This window comes from Haliotis rubra, unplaced genomic scaffold, assembly GCF_003918875.1.
Source record: "Haliotis rubra isolate DU_JTF1 unplaced genomic scaffold, ASM391887v1 Scf70, whole genome shotgun sequence".
NCBI lineage: Eukaryota > Metazoa > Mollusca > Gastropoda > Lepetellida > Haliotidae > Haliotis > Haliotis rubra.
This window is the reverse complement of record NW_025767413.1, coordinates 1,182,550-1,198,325: the sequence shown is the minus strand read 5'-3', so window position 1 is coordinate 1,198,325 and position 15,776 is coordinate 1,182,550. Positions and strand designations below refer to the sequence as shown.

The 15,776-nt window shown below is 37.0% G+C and overlaps 1 long non-coding RNA gene across 1 annotated transcript in view; it reads left to right on the top strand.

The window, feature by feature from the left end:
- The window catches only part of LOC124258822, a 104,066-nt gene that overhangs the window by 87,538 nt on the left and 752 nt on the right, over positions 1 to 15,776 (top strand). The window lies entirely within an intron of this gene.

The window sequence follows — 15,776 nt, the reverse complement described above, 5'->3', positions numbered from 1 at the left end:
GCAAAAATATTTAGACTTATTGAAGACTTTCCACAAGAGTGTATGACAAGAGGGATGACTACAACTTTTTAAGTCAACTTTCCCTTTATGTCAAGTAATATCCTAGCACCTGCATTCTTTGGTGTCAACTTTTTAGGTATATTTAGGCATGCACTTTCTATGCAGATTCCCAAGAACATTTTACAACTCAAAAGCTGGTTGACCATGAAGATCCGGATTAGAATTGGTCTTCAGTAACCCATGCATGTCGTAAGAGGTGACTAACGGGATCAGGTGGTCAGGCTGTTGACTTGGTTGACACGTGTCATTGTATCCCAATTATTATTATTATACAATATTTATATAGCGCACATATTCAGGCAACTAGTGCTTGCTCAAGGCTCTGGTATTTTTTCCCTCGATCACTGGATGTCAATCTCAACGGCACTTCGTGTTATCAACCTCAAGTCCCTGGCCAGTATGCAACTCTTGCAGCCACTAAGTGCACCGAGTTATTGTGGCTTTCTCATCTTGAAAGAGGCGACTATCGTGTGGTCAGACTCGCTGACTTGTTTGACCCATGTAATCGTATCCCTATTGCGTAGAGACCGCCTCCGTGGTGTAGCAGAGAGAGCGGAAGGTCACGGGTTCGATCCCCGACCACGTCAAACCAAAAGACGTTAAAATATGGTACTTGTTGGTCCCTGCCTGGAGCTCGTCATTCATTGGTACAATAAGGACTGGTTGGCTCGGAGTCAGTATAATGTGTCTGAGTGGGGTATTCATGCTTCACTGCGGCATGGTATCTCAGTGGGCTAGCACTATAAAAACAGCTTAAGTCTGGGCTAGTACAAGCAGCCGCACATACACACACACACACACGCATGCACGTCGTCATATGAGCGAAATATTCTCAAGCACAACGTTAAATCCAATTTCACCTCACCTCACCTATTGCTTAGATCGATGCTCATGCTGTTGATCACTGGATTGTCTGGTCCAGATTTGATTATTTACAGAATCCTGACATATAGCTGGAATATTGCTGGGTGTGGCGTAAAACTAAATTCACTCACTCACTCAAAAATTGGTTGATCAAAGTCACAACAATCAAGGCCTCAGTGTAGCATTCCAAACATTTTATGGTAGACATGTGAATGACATTTCCAAATTGACACCAAATGGTGTCTGAAGCAATCCCCTATTTTGACTTGTACACTATGTTCCCATGATTTTTGTCTGATAAGCAATTGTCCAGTCTTTGCATATGTTTATGACTGGCGCCACAGATGGGGCCTTTTTTGCGAACACCTGGTGTCATCATTATTTCTTGGTGTTATCTGGACACATGTTCATCATATGATCCAAGTTGTAAGATATTGTCATGACATTGTCACAATTGTGCAATTGACCGCACTTTTAGCAGAGATTTCATCTGGATATGGAAAGGGTTTTGTCGCTCCTTCAAACTGGATCAGAGAGAGAGAGAGAGAGAGAATAATATCTGTTTCTTGCCATTGTTGTCAAATTTCTCGTTGTTTTATTTCTAATCTAGTTATTTTGAAATTGATCTTTGTTATGGTGGATAAGTGCTATCCATGTGATAAATATGAAAATGAAGTCACTACAAGAAACAACTTGGAAGCTCTGGCACAGTATGATACATGGTTTCTTATAAGTTAGCTCACCGAGTTATGTCCCACATTCCCTTGTTTTAACAATGATGTTATATGACAAGAGATTATGTCCCTTATGTCTTTCTGTAGCATAAATGTCATATCTTGGGAATAACAAAATAGGTATTATGCTTGCCCAAGACTCGCATAATACCATCTTTATTCATAATATATGATAAGGACGGTATGGAAACATATGGCTAATAATCTCCATTAGTCAACTGGTATTTGACACTTATTAAGATGGTCTATAACATTGAAGAGGAAGATACTTCCATCTCCTTAAAGTATACTGTCCATTCAATCAGCTTTGCTTTACTTCATCTATGTTATTTAGCATTGCAATATGAGAAATGTGGTGATTTGATTTTACAAGTATTTTGATATATAGGGGGAACTGTTTGTGTTTGAGAATGATTAAATCATTCAAATTAAAGTTGGCAATTTAAATAAGTTGGATTAGAATGTGAATACTGAACAGATTCAACAGAAATTAAATGTCAATGAATTTCTATATTAAGTTCTGTGTTAATTAACAAAAAGTGCTTGTCTTTAAGCAATGAAGGATTCATGTTCGTGATGAGAATTCATTCCAGGAAATAAGTCAGGAAACTGACCAATCAGTAATCAGTAGGGGTGGGTATTGCAGGGAATTTTCATATTGCAATATATTGCGATGCGAAAGCTTATTGCGATATGAATTGCAATATATTGCAAGAAATTGTTCTTGACAAAAAATTACTTACAATCGAGTTAATGCTTGATTTATAAAGCAAAAACAAAACAAAATCACAATGCTTGATTAGGCTTTAATAATAACTTTTAATCATGACAAAATAAAAATGTAAACAATGTTTGGCACAAATGAAACAAGGAAAGGAACAATCTGAAAAACGGAAATATCCGAAGATGTCCGGGTGTTACGAAGTTTTCCGAATGCATGTCAAAATACCGGTTTTTGATCAGCGTATCGCAATACATATCGTTTTCATGTTTGAACCAGTAAATACAGGTAAACTGGTTATATTGCACAGCCTTAGTAATCAGGATTCTAGGGATTTTGTTCTACATTCACAATGGTTTAGAGCCATGAAGATATGGGTTAGAATTGGGCTTCAGTAACCCATGCTTGTCATAGGAGGCGACTAACGGGATCGGGTGGTCACGTTCGCTGGCTTGGTTGACACATGTCATCGGTTCCCAATTGTGTAGATCGATGCTCATGCTGTTGATCACGGAATTGTCTGGTCCAGACTCGATTATTTAAAGATGTATCATGTATTACTGTATTACTGCTTATACTTTGGGGACTATTGTAGATTCTACAGACATTAAGAAACCTATTGTTATCATATCTATGATGTAATCAACCAGTTTAGAAAGTTGAAGGTGAGCTACATTACCCTTCTCTTTTGAGTCAACTATAGAATGTCAGTGCAAAAGAATACCCAACCTTCACTATTTCTGTTTGATGTAAAGAGAAATGTAGCTGTGAAAACTGTAGGAATGGATCACAGAACATCAATGATGACGCCAACAACTGATGCTGCATAGCTATTCACTATCACCTCATAAGTGAGTGAGTAAGTATCTTTTTACACCGCTTTTTTAGCAATATTCCAGCAATATCGTGGTGGGGGATGCCAGAAATTTGGCTTCACACATTGTACCCATGTGGGGAATCGAACCTGGTTCTTCAGCGTGATGAGCAAAAGCTTTAACCTCAGGCTACCCCACCGGCCCACCTTGTATCATCTCTCATTGATGGTGATTCATAAACACATGCTGATGATGAAGTTAGAATTGTACAATGAACTCTGCTTTAGCAAACAAATTTCTATGATTTTGTTTGCTTGTATTTTAACACTTATTAAAAGACTTCTTGCTGCTTATCAATCTTATTTTCATTGAATTTATCAGCAACACATACCAGAAAATGAAGTTAATTTTATTGTATGCATTCTCTACTTTCAGTTTTGTTCCATTCTTAATAACTTGTACATATCCTTGCCGATTTGAGCTGTTGCTTGATGTTTAATCTAATCCAGAGTGAGTGGTAGTTTGGGCTTATTGTGATGTGTAATATTCTACAAAATATATTAAAGAACATCCTTGTGAAGACATCATAGTGCTTAATTATATAAAACAAATCATTCACAATACTATCATTTATTCACTGAAATCATATATTTCAAATTTCAAAGACATCCCAGGTTAGCTAAAGACGCCAATCTGCCAGTGTACTAACAAACACTATATTTCTGGCCATCCAATTAATGTCTATTGTACTTTAAGATATTGTTGGGGGGAAATTGGCAAATATTGGACAACGTTTTTGGTCACAGGTGTAGGTCACTCTCGGATTATGTGTTTATTTAATTCACATCAAACAGCACAGTTAGGCGGGCAAATTATGAGGCTAGACTATGTGATTAGTATCAGGACAGATTAGGGAAATGGCCAGTGACAGTGTGCTTCATACACTGTATATGACAACTGGCAGCATTATACTTCATATACTTCAGAGTGTACCAGTCTACATGTGAAACCCAATGAAATTCATTTTGCATTGCCCTGTTGGTTTAAACATTAAGTCTCACCAATGCATTGAGGTCTAATTATTTCATTGTCATTAGTATTAAAAATAACTTTGTAGGAAGGAATTCAGAATTTCAGAATGTTTGTATAGGTCTTCAGATCTGGTAGAACCAGGTGGTCAACCACTAGTCATCTTTCTCTATTAGAGCAGATTAGTGGACTTTAGTACAGGTCAGACTTGGATGGAGACACTGTCCAGGAGCCTCAAGTCTACGTTTAATTTGGGACATTTTTCATTCAGATTCCCTCCACACTGTGTTTCACAGGGGACTGTGTTCTATGAAGGAAACATCAATCTAAGTATTATTATGAAATATTCAGATTCCCTTTACATAGGCCATCACTGGAGATGGTGTTCTTTCAGGAAAAGGGGTGGTGGGGTAGTCTGGTGTTTAAAGCATTTGCACATCATGCCAAAGACCTAGATTTTTGATTGCCCACATAGGAACAATGTGTGAAGCCCATTTTTGGTGTTCCCCGCTGTGATATTGCTGGAATATTGATAAAAGTAGGGTAAAACTTTACTCACTCACACACTCAATCTGCTATCCATGAAGAAATTCAACATATGAGCATGTATATGGGGAAAGCACACCATCAAAGGTTACCACTAAATCACAATTATGAAAGTAACTTTTCTGAATTCCAAACCAGGTAACTCACTTACTCTGTCAATCTGAGTATATATCTGGAAATATGTTGTTCAGATTCCCTCCACATAGTTTCACTGGAGATGGTTTGAACAGTCATGAATATTGTCATTGCTCAAAACAATGGTTCTGTTAGCTCAAACTGTTGCTGAAACTGAAAATACAGTGAATAATCTACAAGCACTGGTTCTTGGGTATATTGAAAAAAATATTTTGTCCAAACTGTAATACAAATTCCAAACAAATCAACTGCATGAGCTTATAACATGCCTGCCTGTAATTCCAGATATCATTGTTTTTTGTTCATTGTTAAAATCCAAAGGCCAATAGAATTTGATGGAAGACAAATATTTAAGTTTGATATGTACCTACACAGTCTATTTTCCCCAGATTCCATTCTGTATAGTATGGAGTTTCTTCATATCAATAGGGGGTGGTGGGTAGCCTAATGCTTAAAGCTTTCGCTCGTCACGCCGAAGACCAGGGTTTGATTCCCCATATGGTACAATGTGTGAAGCCCATTTCTAGTGTTCCCCGCCTGTGATATTGCAGGAATATTGTTAAAAGTGGGGTAAAACTATACTCACTCAGTCACTCAATCTGCTATCCATGAAGAAATTCAACATATGAGCATGTATATGGGGAAAGCACACCATCAAAGGTTACCACTAAATCACAATTATGAAAGTAACTTTTCTGAATTCCAAACCAGGTAACTCACTTACTCTGTCAATCTGAGTATATATCTGGAAATATGTTGTTCAGATTCCCTCCACATAGTTTCACTGGAGATGGTTTGAACAGTCATGAATATTGTCATTGCTCAAAACAATGGTTCTGTTAGCTCAAACTGTTGCTGAAACTGAAAATACAGTGAATAATCTACAAGCACTGGTTCTTGGGTATATTGAAAAAAAATATTTTGTCCAAACTGTAATACAAATTCCAAACAAATCAACTGCATGAGCTTATAACATGCCTGCCTGTAATTCCAGATATCATTGTTTTTTGTTCATTGTTAAAATCCAAAGGCCAATAGAATTTGATGGAAGACAAATATTTAAGTTTGATATGTACCTACACAGTCTATTTTCCCCAGATTCCATTCTGTATAGTATGGAGTTTCTTCATATCAATACGGGGTGGTGGGTAGCCTAATGCTTAAAGCTTTCGCTCGTCACGCCGAAGACCAGGGTTTGATTCCCCATATGAGTACAATGTGTGAAGCCCATTTCTAGTGTCCCCCGCCATGATATTGCAGGAATATTGTTAAAACTGGTGTAGAACTATACTCACTCAGTCACTCACTCAATATCAATACACCTTCCACAGATGCTTGCTCCAGACAATTACCCTACAGTAAGCAGCCCTAGCAACAAATGTTTTGTTCCTGAAGACCAAAATCAATTATCAGTTACACTGACAGATTACAACACAGATCTTGTCTAGAAATGAAATTTGTTAATTCAACAACACAAAAATTATGCTTTCATTTATATTTCAATAATTTTAAATGTGCTTGATATAACTGTAATGCCATTAAGGTGTTTTCAGTTAATGTGAAAATGAGAGTATACAGGAGTATAATCGATGTCATCGCATTCTCTTTCATGTTAAAGGTGTGTCCGTGCCTCAGTGTGTCACACATTCCTATCCATGTATGTCTGTGTAAGCTTAAACAAAGCCATGGCCATCTTTGAAGCTTGGTTGATCAGCAAGTTCAAAGGCTGGTTGTAAATCACATTAACATCTCTAGTGACACTCAATTGAATCCAAATCAAATAACGCGTGGCGTCAGTGACTTTTTTATGTTTCCATTTTAAGGAAATAATGAGGAAAAACTGGCATGTAGTTACATCATGGTTCAAGATCTTCAGACGCCAAGTCCCAAATTTTGTGTTTTATTTGTCAGCATGGAAACGTGTATGTTTCGAACACTGGGGTTTACGGCCGGGGTTATTGTGCGCTTGTTACCACATAAACTGCCTTTATTGACATCAGTTCTTTTGTTCACACTGAAATCCCGTCAGCCTTGTGCACACAGAACAAATTAGTGCCGACTGGTCTTAAGTTGCAATTAGAGGCTGTATGAATGATAATATGTCTTATGGGCCAATTCCGATAGGTAATAGTCTAGTCTTTTTCCCAAATTGAAGCTTTGGAAAGCTCTAAAGGGATTAATCTGTGAAATAAAGGTATTTCCCTTATATGACATTTTAAGTAATATCTATGTTTGATGCATGCTGGAGTGATCCCTGATTCAAGAGGTTATTATAGTGCAAGTGTCAGTTAACAAGAATCCTACTTGGGGGTTGAGGTTTTGTCCAGGGTACACTAATGCTCTTTTAATCATTATATAATGAGGTAGTTCGCTTTGGTGCATGTGTTAATACTGCATTCACTGGGACTGGGATAAAAGCGGAAATGATTGGTAAATATAAAACATCACCGCCAGAGAATAACCATTCTTGATTATACACAGAGAGAAAGATAAGAATGAATAAGTTTTGCTGTTTTACAGTAAATAGTTTATGCAAGTGACATTAAATTGAAATTACTTTGAATTCTGAATTCTGTTTTGGAGTGGATAAACTTTATGATTGTGTTAGGAGATCAATATTGTGACATACATACAATTTGATCTATATTTTGATGATTTTGGTTTAAACATGTTTTCAAAGTTTCATACAGATGTAAATATGCTGAAATTGTTTCTACAAGATGTACATCTATGTTAGTAATAGATGTCAATGTGTTTCGTTATTGCCAATTTGCAGTCCCTAGTGCAGGGCCATCACCCGCACCAGACATTGTCTCGAGTCTCAGACTCACTTTAGACCTGTATAAAAGCTTCAATAACTGTTAATACATTTTCAAAGTCATATAGCTATTGTGTATATTGTATTGAAGACCTAACTCTGTAGTTGCAGTTAAGTAAAGGAGGTCCCGTTTGGATGGACTAACCTTAATGTGTGTGTGAAGCTAATTTACATTGTAATTGTTTTGCTTCATTCTTTAAATTTAAACAAATGTTCTTTACACATTCATGATACATTGTCCAAATGCACATCCCTGAATGCAGGGTAATAATGATAGGTTTTGCATATGTAAAGTAGTGATGCTTTTCATTTTTGTAATGGTGAATCTTGTTTGGAGCGATACAGAATTGAAGAAACTATATCAGAATTTGCTTCTGTACTTAAAATCAATGTGTTATAAGCAGTTAAAAATTCAGTACATGGAGATCGGACTATATGTAATCATTATGTATGTCCTTGTATTTTGAAAGCTTGAATTTGTGAATCCAGATGCCATTGTCAGCTGTTGGAGGTTATTTGTTGGACAACTTATCATCAATATAATTGCTTTCCCAGTGTGGTAAAAAATTGTTTTCTTAGATTTGTTGCCCAATAAAATGAGTGATCCAAATAACCTGTTGAGGAGTAATAATTTTTTGTGACATATTAATAATCGTTTCCTAAGCCAACAAATTGTTGGGTGAGTTATGTAGTTCAATAAAACTAGTGATTTTGAATATGTCCACTGTCTGATGCATCAGCAAGTTTATCCTCTTCCCCTGACGTTGTATATTGGTGGACACTGGAAGAAGGTGTTTGGGTCAGCCTAGATAACTCTGTGCTCAACTAACTCAATCAGATTTGACCGTGTGACAAAAATTAACTTCATGTGGACTTGTTCTCTGTAGGGGATAATTAGTGATGGGGACAGACCCTGTCATAAAGGGCTGATTACTGGAACTGTTTCACAGGCTGAATTGGTTTTGCTTCTCGGATATCTACAACTGACACAGGTGTAAATGGCATGAGATTACATCTTGGTTGATTGTGAATGCTTGATTTACTATCTTCAGGAAAACGTGTGAAGGGTTTTTAATGAAATGACATGAATTCTTTTACAATTAAGGTTGATTGTGTCTTTGTGTGTGCAAAATTATGAAACAAATTATAGACTCTAGTGGATATAATTTTGTCTTTTTAACAAATTCAATGTACGATTCTTTTTTACAAATTACTCTGGATGAATGTTTGAATATCATTAATTCAAATTTCTTTTGGATGAATGTTGTAATTTGGTTTATTTGTATTGTATTAATTCGAAGAAACCTATGTTTGGATGAGTGGAAACTCAAAATCAGTTATTGCTGTAACTTTGTTTAATACAATCAAAACATCCAACAATTCCTATAAATGCATGAAGAGTGACGGGAGTGAACCCCATGGTACATCATGGACAAGATGAACCCTACATAACCTCCCTGTTTTAACATTTCCCAGAATTACAAATTTTCTATCAGACAGGCTGACTCGTAAAAATCAAAACGTCTCATCATCCTGAAGGCCTGGCCGGAGCAGTAATGACCACATATAATCCATTCGTTCTCTCCGGTGGCCACAATAGCTAAATTCATTTCCTTCGCTCCCAGAAAAGACTGGTCATCAGGAGCAACTCTACACGAGGAAGGAAAAAACCCAACTGACCGGTGGTCATTTCCTTTAACGCTTGGCCACAACGGAGGATGACGAGCGATCTTCACTTCGTTAGATGCCTCTATCAGACATGTTTGCATGGCTTCAGCACATCGCTGTCATGTTAGAATGGAAAATTTCAAATTAATTTGGAATGATTTCCTACATCTGTGCTGGACCATAGTTTTGTCATATATTTCTCAGTTCTACATTCATTGTTTATTCTGTTGACTTGACTTTGCTAAAGATTGAAAAATGATTAATTAAAGAAAGGAAATCTGTTCAAAATAGCTGCAGCATCATTTCATCACTGTACCAAAATAAAGCCATTGAATTGCAGTTTTCACATTTCATATAAAAAACGGTGAGAATGCTAACCAACATTTGAGGAAATGTGAAACATTTATTTTATCATTCAAAATATTCGAAAATGCTACAGTTAGATACAAGTACCTGTAATATGTTATTTCTACCCATATGTGAAACAGTGCATTATCTGAAAGGAGAGTATACAACTAAATAATCTTATTTTAGTAATAAACCATACTTAAAAACAATGAAGCTCTATCTGTTAAGATGTAGAAGACAGAACCATGATCCATTTACAAATCCATGGCTTTTATATATCTTTACTCTTAACTGGTAGGAATTCTGATAAGAAATGTATAATTCCTTTTACAGTGCAACTGGAATGTGTTGATGTGTAAGTACTGAAAAGGGCTATGATGCAGTGAACATGGGCCCAGACACAGCATAAAGTAATCTGATGTCAGTCCCACTGTAGTTGTGTTTCCTTCCACAAAGAGGGTTACATTGTGTATGGTCAGTTGGGGCTTCAGCTACATTTTCCTACTAAAATGATATCAGCTTTAATGTGACTCCTCAGGCCTTGGAGGGCTTCACTACATTTGATTAGTCTTGTGTAGTCTTCAGTTCAAGACCAGTCAAAGAATATTTATAGAAGGACGATCCCTTGCCCATGGTGACGAAACGAAACGTAGTGATCTGATCAGTGGACATGCTAAAGCGTCATAAACAGTTTTATTTATGAAATAAAAGATACAGTTAATACAGTTATACAGGGAAAACAATGATGTAATAATCACAGCAATACTAACCTGAAGGAGCTATATGTTGTACAAAATGAACAGAATATAGAATTTATATGACTTTTGAAACATGACACCATTTTTATTAGTTGATGTAGCTTGTACTTTCTATATTCTTGAACTTTTAGAGGGCTCAACTAAATGTTAAGATGAATCATTCAAAGAAAGTTTTCAGGTTTCATTTTCTATGGACATGTGTACTGATATTAATGTTGATGTTATTTGTTTCAAGAAGTCTTATTCCATAACATACTGTATTTTGGTTGGTGGACTAGTCTCCTTAGGCTCTGCATCTCAGTGTGTTTCTCCCTCAGCCATGCCAGGATAGGACAGACTGTAGGTTTGGACCTGATTCCTGATTATGATACCTGGTTTGTCTGCACCATTTTCTGTACATTAGTCTTCCCAAATGGTGGTAAACTCTGAGTGAGTGAGTTTATTTTTACACCGCTTTTAGCAATATTCCAGCAATATTACGGCAGGGGGGACACCAGAAATGGGCTTCACACATTGAGCCCATGTGGGTAATCGAACCCGGGTATTCAGCGTGACGAGCCAACGCTTTCACCACTAGGCTACCCCACCGCCCGGTAAAACTCTGAGACCTGCATCACCTCCATCCCATGTTGATAAGCTGATGAAACTGAAATACTGTTCTACTCAGTTATCTCTCAATATGGCCATTTACAAGATCAAAGTATGTTAGCAGAATGTTTAAAAGTATCTTACATAAAGAGTCATCTTTTTTCTTCAGAGAAAATATGCTATATGATCAAAAAGCTTATCTTTTGTGGAGACGATCTGCTGTTTCAGTGCCGGTATGTTGGGGTTTTTTTTCAGTGGCATGCAACAATGTATAATTCTGTTGTTTTGTAGTTACTCATTTCTAATTAACAGGTATACACATTTCTAATTAACAGGTATACACATTTCTAATTAACAGGTATACACATAGCCTTAATCCATAGGACTTGAGGGGCGATGGGGTAGCCTAATGGTTAAAGCGTTGGCTCATCAAGCCGAAGACCCGGGTTCGAATCCCCACATGGGCAAAATGTGTGAAGCCCATTCCTGGTGTCCCCCGCCGCGATGTTGCTGGAATATTGCTAAAAGCGGCGTAAAACCAAACTCAGTCAGTCAGTCAGCCATAGGACTTGAAATTTACTCAAGTTCAATAGGTTATGAATAGGATAGATAGGCCTCTCAAATTTTCCTTGGTTTTTAACCAGCAAATTCCTGCCTCTGTAAACAAATCTTTTTGTTAGAAAATGAAAATGAATCGGAAATGGCTCCACAATCTTGAGTTGAGTCAGGCTAATTTTGTATGTTGAACCTTCTGTGTATTTGGGGAGCAGTTGGGCAGCCTAGTGGTTAAAGTGTTTGCTCGTCATGTTGGCGGCCTGTGTTCGATTCCCCACCTGGGCACAAAGTGTGAACCCCATTTCTGGTGTCCCCCGACGTGACATTGCTGGAATATTGTTAAAAGTGGCATAAAACCCAACTCACTCACTCACACTCTGTGTATTGGTCTTTGCCCTTGGTACTTTACATGTAAGCAATGATGTGTGGTTTAAATTCATCCATCACTTAAGATTTTCTGCTTGTGTTGATGGAAGACACAACTACAATGGCAACAATATGCTGTGCTAATATTTCTCCAATTAAAGCACCAAAACCCGTAATACTTCTAGCAGAAATCTCTGCTAACAGGGGGCTGTGGGGTAGCCTAGTGGTTAAAGCATTTGCTCGTCATGCCGAAGACCCGGGTTCGATTCCCCACATAAATAAAATGTGTGAAGCCCATTTGTGGTGTCCCCTGTCATGATATTGCTGGTATACTGCTAAAAGCAGCTTAAACTAAAACTCACTCAACTCACTCACTCACTCACTCACTCACTCACTCACTCACTCACTCACTCACTCACTCACTCACTAATAGCAGAGATGATTGTACACTTCCCACTATATCGTGACAAAAAATAATATAGAATGGGTTGTGAGTCTCAGAGACTGGGTTGACTGCATTGGATCAGATCCCAATTGCATGGGTCAATAATCATGACATTAATCACTGGATTGACTGGTTTAGACTTGACTGTATACAGACTGCTGCTGGAATATTGCTGAATTCAACATTAAAGACCAAACACAAATCAGTTTCCTTCAATAACTTCATATGGTACATTTGCTCAGGGCATGATACCTCCTCACTCTAACACATATAGAGAACTATTCAATACTGTGACTCTTACAGGCATACGCAAGCATCTGAATCTGTATGTGTGCATGAGAGCTATCAGGGATGTTAGTCATGTTAATAGAAACTGTTGATGATCTATCAGTGTTTTACTGCAGTCTTTTACCAGTCTCAGCAGAATCAAGCTAGTAATGGTCACCATTACTGAGACGTATTCCAAATAATGGTTGTATGCATGGAAACCCAGACTGCATGAACTACAGACCCAAGATGCACTGCTACCCCCAGCAGTAGGTACCACAGTCACCTTGCTGGTGTACACCAAAAATGCACAGCAAGACACAAATTCTTAGGTGTCCGTCAAAGTGTGTGGTCATCCCAGATAGTACTGGCGCAGACAAGATTGTCAAATTGTATATAGATCGGCAGCCATTATTTAAGGAAGTGTCTGGTCACCTTGTCTAGGGTCTCAACAGACTTCTCAGTTGCTGGCAGCCTGGCTTGAAGGACTAAGAACAAATCCTGACCAAAAAGTATTTACTTGGAAGATAACCTTAAGTTTTCTTCTGCAAACTTGTTTCTGGTATAAAAAAATTGGAGTAAATGGATGAGGATGATCACATCATATGTGCTGTTTTATATTCTATAGCCATCACATGTATTTTATGAAGCTACTTGTTTGAAACTATTTGCATAAAAAATGCACAAAAATTAATAACAAAACCAAGAATTAATTAGAAGAGTAATTAATCAGTAGATAAGTCAATGAAACTAAATATGAAACAAACAGGTTATGAAAACCCTGGTAGAATGAATTAATAATTAATCCTTTAAACCTAAAAAGACGCAAATATTTTTTTGTTGGATAAATGTTACATACTAAACATGATTTTGAGGGCTTATGTATTGACAGTTTAATCTGTCATGTTGCGAAGTAAGCATGTCAACAAATGGAACAGAATCACCAAAACTCAAGAACATAACTCAGTGCCACTCAAGCAGATGAAAATTTAAATAATTAACTGCCTGCCTACAGCAGATTGAAGCCCTATATATTAAAAACTTTTCAAAAGACCTGTATACATCCCCTCCAGGCAAAAGCACTTGAAACCAACTGTTTAGTTATGCAATACCAAGGAAATATATGCAATGTGGACAAAAGCTATTATCAGCTTTATAGTGAGGTCACTAGTGGTCAGTGTAAACATCCCTCATTATACAGCTGGCAGTGGACATTAGATGTCCAGTGGTGGACAAAGGCCTGGCTTTATTAGATGTGGGCCATTACATCACAGAGTTATAACTGGGTACAGCAAATATTTACTGGCATGACAGATTGGAAAAGGGCACTTTTCTGTTGAGGCAAGGTAATTTTTGGAGAGGATTATTGTCAGTGAAAGGTTATATGCTGATCTGATACAGTGATGGCGTGCTGGAAAGGTAAGAGGAATTGTTTTCTTCAGGTTTTGTACTATTATATCATGCTGGTCATAGCTTGGTTCAGATGCTGCCTGTGCAGGTCAATCGCTTGTGTTGTGTGTGCAGTCGGCCATGCTCTGACTCAATGCAGTCAGTGTAAGAAATGTTTTGAATATGAATATTGTTTGACATGTGACATTTTTGGTTTAAATATATATTATTTCACTAAAGATGCGGTTGTATCATTGTTGAGTTTGGCATTTAAAGGGTGAAATTTCAATGGCACTCTTGATGTTTTAAAAATAGTATTTTAAATCTAAATTGCAGCAAATAACAACTGAAAATGTCATTTTGAGTTGCTTTAAATTTAATAAAAATGGAGGTTCTTCTCATGAATATTAAACAGTTGTACCAAATATTTTTTAGTTTAGATTTAAGTAATTAAATTGTTGTTTTTTTTTTTATTTTCAAGGTCCTTTGAGTGTATTTTGATTTTTGAAGGATTGATAGAAAATCAGTTATGACATTCCTTTGATGTATTTCATAAAATTTGGCACTCCAAAATAATAATAAAAAGCCAAATACTTTCATTAGAGATTGGGAAGTTACAATCCCATTAAGTTCCTCATTGTTAAATGAAAATATGAGAGCGCCATAATTAATCCATGTCTGAAATAGCATCTAAAACATCAGACATACTTTCTTAATATCTCGACACAGACAGGAATTAATTCAATTATATGTCTGAAGGCTCCAGTGGTATACTCTCTCCCTTTACTGGAGACCAAGTAGATAATTCATCTCTCTAACTTGGGATATGAGGTCAGCCTTCATCTTCTGACCAAAAACTTGTCCACTCTTAATGCTGCTTTCTCTTATTCCATGCAAGTCTCTGATGTTTATGCTTCTCATATTTACCTCATTTTCCGATATACAGCACTTGGTGACCATATTTTGATCAAGACCTTTGCATTTCAGTGTGATAGGATGGGAAGATAGAAAGACATTTTTCATCTGACACAGTATATTTATATTCAAGCAGTAAACTCTATACATGATAAAGGATTGTATTCAGCAATTATGGTTAGTTTTGTAGTCATTATAGCAGATGATCAGTGTCCACAAGACATCACACCAACACATGATGCTTGTTCAGGTTACAGTTCAGGGGTGGATATTTTTGAACACCAGGAAGTAATTGTACATGTTAATGATTTTCACACCTACTGATTATGTTGAGATTTTTGTAACTGGAATGAAAAGTGTTTGTCTAACGTCATGGGAAGCGAACATGTCAAACAGTTGTCCTTCATTGCTCTAATTGTAACCTTGGCTAAACTGTTAACAACAAACATGTTCAATGGTGTCTTGGTACTGGTTGCTTGATACTAGCATACCTTGGTTAGGCTGTTATAAAGTAATTATTAGATTGTCATTCTTGCCAGCTACACTTCCAGACACTTAACCTTTTCTATAAGTACCAACAGACAAAGAAAATGTTTATGTGTGGGGCTTATTTCTGTATTTCATGAAGTACACTTTCTATGTTTATTTCTGCCAAGAACTCCTGTTGCATGTGAATCATACCAATCAACAGTTCGGGTACACAGATTTAGAACAGTTTGTTGATGAAGGATAAGCTATGAAACATTTGCTGCTTG